The sequence below is a fragment of the Arachis ipaensis genome, chromosome B07 (genome assembly GCF_000816755.2).
Source record: "Arachis ipaensis cultivar K30076 chromosome B07, Araip1.1, whole genome shotgun sequence".
In the NCBI taxonomy this organism is placed as follows: domain Eukaryota; kingdom Viridiplantae; phylum Streptophyta; class Magnoliopsida; order Fabales; family Fabaceae; genus Arachis; species Arachis ipaensis.
This window is the reverse complement of record NC_029791.2, coordinates 8,441,052-8,448,436: the sequence shown is the minus strand read 5'-3', so window position 1 is coordinate 8,448,436 and position 7,385 is coordinate 8,441,052.

Below are 7,385 nucleotides of genomic sequence, written 5' to 3'. Positions count from 1 at the left end.
TTTATTTGCTATTTGTTGAAAGATTTTGGTGCTGAAAAAATAATATTCAAAAGATGCAAATAACAAAAAAAAAATCTAAAAATATTTAAATTTTGACAAAAGTGATCAAACGTTAATGAGTTAATTGCCGTTAGCGACAAATACTGACGTCACTAACACAGAAGATGATTTGGCGAATTATGATATACATTTAATTAGGTGGCATTTTTTTATTTTTCAAAAATCCAGCAAGAAAATTTTTCGAATTCCAAATCAAACAATTAGAATTCAAAAACCCTAATTTCTTGGTGAAATCACTCTTTTTCTAGCTCTTAATCATATTCAATGAAAAATCACAATTTTCATGAGATCATGAGAATCAAATTGTTAAAAAAGAAGATCGCATTGACCTAAGCTTCTTCCATGGCCGCATCGCAACAATGCTCACCCTTATCCCACTGTCTCTGTGCTTTTCTGGGGGTTCTCTTTATTTCCCTTAAAGCACGTTCTCTAAGGTTGGAATCTCGTAAAACAAGAACTAGAACACGTCATAGAAAAACACCGAATATATTGCCAGAAACCCACAGGCATAATTGCCCACCCTAGTGTTTATGTTCTCTTCTGGTCTTCATTGTGGTGGTGGTATTCTTGGAAGTGAAAATCTTTTTCATTGACGGAGAAAATGTTATGGATACGGTTTGGGTGAGTTTCACCAGGCTCTTTTACGACGCTATTTGCATTTTTTTTTTCTTTTTGATTGTCACGGTAATTATTTTGTTTTGATTATATTTGATTGTTGTTGTTTTCATTTTTCTTTTTGGTTGTCACTTTATATTTTAATTTTCTTTTTTTTTTATTACCTCTCTATTCTTGGGATTTTTGTCAGTGATTTTAGATAAAAAAAAAAAAATTGGATCATTCGTAAATTTTGGTTATAGTTTAGTTGCTAAAATTTTAATCTTTATTTCTTTTCAAAATGTATGAATTTGACCTATTAATAGTGATACCGCGAGGATGATGGTGATAATTTTTCATTTTTATTTGTAAAGAAAAAGAAAGAATACATAATTAATAACGTCTTTTAAATATTATTTTTAAATTTTTGAATACCAATTTAATAGTTTTCTCATATATATATATATATAGAGACTACTTCAATAAAGATATTCAAAATGTTTTTTTTTAAAGATGTTACATGTATCATAATATTATTAGATATCTGTTAATACACTGGCCCAACACTAAGGCCCAGGTCCAAATACACCAAAAGGCCCAATCCAAAGATTGGCCCTTCGTTATTCACCGACCTCTTTAGAAGAGGTCGGACTCAACACAGACTTCTTTCCAAAGGAGTCGGGTTCAAGAGATAGCTGGCAGATAACACTTATTCAAATAAGTAACTGCCCCTAAAATCTCTCAACCCACTTCTAGAAGCCATATCTCAACAATCCCTAAATAAAGGGACGGTTATCCACCTAAAAAGGTGGCACTACTCCAACGGTGGTTATTGGATCACCACTATAAATACACTGACACCCCTCAGGTATCTCTAAGTTCCAATACACTTAAACCTGCTTATCCCCATGCTGACTTAGGCATCGGAGTGTCTTTGCAGGTACCACCCCCATCTCTTGGAACACACAACTCGGAGGCGGCTCCCAGACGTAAACCAAGTCGGAGACCACACTCCTTATGCGCTTGGGCCTCACAAACAAGCCCAACCACCGTCCGGTTCTAGGTAAGCCCCGGAACATTGGCGCCGTTGCCGGGGACCTGGAGCTCAATCCTTGATAATGGCGGATGATCAACAAAATGGTTGGACAACCACTCGACATAAATAAGATGCAAGCATGTTAAAAAGAAGCTCGAATACAGTTTCTATGGATACCAGAAATCCATAAAAACTTCTCCCAATGGGTAGAGGATATCAAATAGGGATGATGATTATACTTTTACAGTTAAATTGGATTAAAGAAAAGAGAAGAAAGCACCGTCCCAAGGCCATTGTAGAAAGCAAACCAAGACGAACTCGAAAGTCAATTGAATAAAAGAATTTTCAATTCAGAAAATTCAATTGGCAAAAGAAGTTACGTGAAAAAAAAAAAAAGACGAACTCGAAAGCCAATTGAATAAAAGAATTTTCAATTCAGAAAATTCAATTGGCAAAAGAAGTTACGTGAAAAAAATAAAAAGACGAACTCGAAAGCCAATTGAATAAAAGAATTTTCAATTCAGAAAATTCAATTGGCAAAAGAAGTTACGTGAAAAAAAAAAAAGACAAACTCGAAAGCCAATTGAATAAAAGAATTTTCAATTCAGAAAATTCAATTGGCAAAAGAAGTTACGTGAAAAAAAAAAAGAGGAAAAGGGAACGTGACTAATCCCAACCTCTTCGTGAAATAGGATGGACAATGACATCTGTGCCAATTTACAATCTCGGAAAAATCCATGATACCCACTCATGGAATGGAGCAGTTGCATGTTCCAAATACACAACATCAGCCAATTTTCAAGAATGGCATGACTGAATACTCGAGTCTGACTTTATGAAGCTCGACCTCGAGTAGGGGCACTGGCTTATTATGAGAGCCAAGTCCAAAATTATTAACCAAAGACAACATTCTACAATGATGCTACAGCACGAAAGAAGAACGTGAACCCCTTCCAGAAATCTGAGAGCAAACTCAGATAAAGAAAGAGCTCTTGAGACAAAGGATGGCTACAAGATTCGCCGCAAAAAACCTCATCTTGATAAGAAAAAATATCAGGCTACTGAGTTCGGGCTAATGAAAGCTGACAACAAAAAGGATAGGACCCCACAAGATTACCGAGATCTTAGGAAAAGGTTAAAGCGAACTCTACTCCCTAGTATACTCTTTTCCCAACTTCATGATTTTTTTCCCAAAAGGAAAGGGTTTTTTCTGAAGGGGGGTTTTTAACGAGGCATCACAATAGAGACTAAGGGATCATAGATAGTGAAAAACGCTTAGTAGCAGTAAAAGTACCTTCGCAAATAAATAAAGATCTTTTATCTCTTATAAATTCCTTATCGTTTTTCTTTCTTTCTACGAAACGCGCCGACTTAAGCTCGACAAAGCGTGAAAATCCCATGAACCGACCTAAATGGTCGTCAGGATAAAACGACGAGGTACAAGTCGGTGTAAAGAGGTTATAAAAGTCGATCATGATAAACTCGGGAGCAGTCCGACTCATAAGTCGGAATGCGAAACCGAGTAAAATTAAAATGAATCGCAAAAGGAGCCTAAGTCACGAAAAACTCAATAAATCAAAAATTGAGTATAAGGAATACCAAAAAGAGATCAGGAAACCTATTGAAAGCACTAAGGCAAAAGGCTGTCCCGAGTTGTTAAGGAAAACTTAACTTAAAGAAAGGGACAGTCAGCCAAGAAAAAGGTTTTTCAAAACAAAGATCAAAAAGGTTTTTTCGAAACCTAAAACAGAAAAGCATGCGCACAACAAACAGAGAAAGGTGAATTCTTTCGAACAAGAGCTTCTTCTGAACAGAGGAGAGGAAGTGTGAAAGTTTTCAGAAACGAAGCAAGGAAAGAAAGGGAAAGTATTTATAAAAACGTTGGGGGCACAATGGTAAAAACGGAAGCCGTCATTTAAAGAGAGGCACCGTTCCCAATGTAACTGATCCCCGCGTACGAATACACAAATCCCTAACGGACGCGACGTTTGATTAGACGCGACTGTTGAGAATTTTTAAAAAACACATCAGTTCTGAAACGTCACGTCGGTTCCTTATCAGGTCGGCTACGGTCCTGAGTTAAATACTCGACCCCAACTCTTAAAAAGAAATTGGGCTCGAGTAGGGGCACTACAAATCACTTCAACCAAATGACTCGTATAGAAACGAGTTAAAAAGGAAGGATTGTAAACGTTTTTGACTAAAATCGAAACGTAAAAACTATCCTCCAAAATAACTTGGATAAAACGAGTTGTACCACACACAAGGATGACAACCTTGTAAAAACTAGAAATGGGAGGGAATAAGCATATAATCCCTTCACCTAAGGCGCCAATTTATGCTCGACAAAGTGCAAAAATCACGAGCTGATCTTTTCAATGGTCGCTCGGATAAAGCGACGAGGTACAAATTGGTATCCAATGGTTATAATACAGCTTGATGATTTAAAACAACTCAAACCCATGAGTTGAACAAATCAAGTAAAAAATAACCATATGATCTAAGTAATTTGTATTAAAACAAATTGCGCAAAACAACTTGATATATAACGAGTTGTGCTTCAAAAAAGTGACTTGTATAAAAAACAAGTTATCTAGAAAACTCAGAATGAATGAGTTCAACAAAAAAAAAGGCTTCATTCGAAAATCCTTTCTACTTGATTGCTCGAGTCCGACTCTATAAAGCTCGACCTCGAGCAGGGGTATAATGGATAAAGCAACGAAGTCCGATGGTTATAAAAATGATCTGATACTTTAAAAGGACTCAAAATAAACAATTTGTACTTGAAACAAGTTGTGAAGTCCTAAAAAAAACAGCTCAAATTTAAATGAGTTGTATGAAATTAGATCAAGAAATAGCCACGTTTTAATTAAACGATTTGAAATGAAACAAATCGTAAGACCTTAAAACTACTCGCATCGAATGAGCTAGATGAGGTTAAAATAATTACGAGTTTTGAAATAAACGATTTGTATCAAAACAAGTCGTAAGAAATCAGAATAAGTTTCAGAAAGGTGATTTGTATTAAAACAAGTCATGTATCCTCAAAACAACTCGAATTGAATGAGTTGTACGAAACTAGGATAAGAAATATTCTTTGGTTAAGTAAAATGTGCTAAAACCAATTATACAGAGCCTACAAGCCCGAGTTCAAATACTCGAATCCAACTCTTAAGAAAAAGAGATTGAACTCGAGTAGGGGCACTGTTAATACACTGGCCCAACACTAAGGCCCAGGTCCAAATACACCAAAAGGCTCAATCCAAAGATTGGCCTTCGTTATTCACCGACCTCTTTAGAAGAGGTCGGACTCAACACAGACTTCTTTCCAAAGGAGTCGGGTTCAAGAGATAGCTGGCAGATAACACTTATTCAAATAAGTAACTGCCCCTAAAATCTCTCAACCCACTTCTAGAAGCCATATCTCAACAATCCCTAAATAAAGGGACTTTTATCCACCTAAAAAGGTGGCACTACTCCAACGGTGGTTATTGGATCACCACTATAAATACACTGACACCCCTCAGGTATCTCTAAGTTCCAATACACTTAAACCTGCTTATCCCCATGCTGACTTAGGCATCGGAGTGTCTTTGCAGGTACCACCCCCATCTCTTGGAACACACAACTCGGAGGCGGCTCCCAGACGTAAACCAAGTCGGAGACCACACTCCTCATGCGCTTGGGCCTCACAAACAAGCCCAACCACCGTCCGGTTCTAGGTAAGCCCCGGAACAATATCTTTATTAAATTAATTAATAATTTATTTTTTAATAAACCAGAATAAAATCGCTTTATTATAGCAATAATAATAAACCCAATTATTCATATTATAATTATCAGACCCGATTTAATCCGATCGATTTACACAATCTAAATTGAATCATGTTTAAATTTTTTGATAAAAAGATAAATATATCTCTGATTTTTATTTAAAAAAACAAAAAAAAAATCATGATCTAATAGATTATGTAAATTAGTTGGTTTGACCAAATTTAATAACAATTAGGTTTATTATTATTGTTATAAATCGCTTTGACCGAATCTGATAATAATTGGTGGATTTATTGTTATTATTAAAAAAAATCGGTTTTATTTTAGTTTGTCAAAAAATTCAAAAATAACCAATTTATTAATACGTCTAATAATAATACGACACATAAGTGTCTTTACAAAGAAACGTTTTATAAGTGTTTACGAGAGTATCCTCTTTTATATATATATAAAAGAGTGCAGTGACTGTACTAGTTACGGTGATTATGTAACTTTGACAATATTTAAAAAATATTGGTAAAAGTAATGTCACACATTTTTACATCTTTTATAAAAGTAATGTTTTCTCTCAATATAAAACCTTACATCGATTATAGAGGAGAATAAAAATGTCTTATTTTTTCTCACGGTATCTCCCAATCCGACAGGACAAGGACTAATTCGTCGCGGTACTGAGCTCCATTTAAGAGTTTGCCGCTGACCAATAAGTTGCTGTATGCACAAGGCGGGATTCGAACCCCCAACACTTATTTAAGCGGACTAGTGAACTAACCACTAGACCAACCCAACTTGATTTTTGCATTTTGTTACGGTAGTTCACCATATTCTAACACTTCCATTTGCAATCCGTTTTGACAATTTTGTCTACATCATCGTTTTTACAGTTTCACCGGCACCCTAACTTCGGTAATTTTATCTGCATCCCGTTCCAGCAGTTTCATTGACATTATTTTCAAATTTATCATTCTTGGGTTATATATTATGATGAATTCTATCATATAAAAGAATTCATTTTACTTCCTTTTCATTTGAAACTTTTTCAACGACTATTTGTACGGTAACTGAACCCCACATTGTCTTTGTAATGTGAAAAAAATCAAGTCTATCTTTTGTGGTGTTTGTATATTAGTCTTTTCTAATCGTATAAGTAAAATCTAGCCATGTATTATGAAATAATAATAATATAAAGTTGTGAGTATATATGTGTTTGTCAGTTTCCACACATTTCAAACATCATTTCTATTCCTGCTAACACGGTATTTTGTTGAGAGTGTCCTTTTGTTTTTTCAGAGCAGAGCAAAACATTTTAATTGGAAGCGTGGAAAAAGCCATAAACAGCAATAAATTAAACCTCTATACGTTTATAAAAGAAATTAAACTAGTCGCTACACACAATTATTACAAGGCTATATAGTTCGTAATTACCTTGATAATAGTTTTTGTTCCCTCACTCCGATCATTGTATTATATCATCATGCATCAACTTGATATATGAGTATTTAGTATTTACCTTCTTAAAATTTGATACCAAAGAAGATATATACAAGTAACATCTGTATGTTTTTTCTCCACATAATAACCTTTGAAATGATAACAAAATTTGCCGGAGAAACAATGATATTTAATTTGAATCCATTTTATTGAATTGTAAATAATATCCAATATAAATAGAAAAGAAAGAAAATATAATAATAAAAAAATAAGAAAAAATTATTAGTAGACCCATATTTTTGTGTGTATGAAACTAGGCATAGGTATAAACATCAACATACATGACACATTATTAGAGTTTTTATATCCGAAAAATTTACAAGTCAATCTTTATTGAATTTCAAAAACAAAAAAAAAATGCAAAAAAGCCTATATAAAATTCATGCAAATCTAAATAAAAAAATATTTTTGCATAAGAGAGCATATCAGA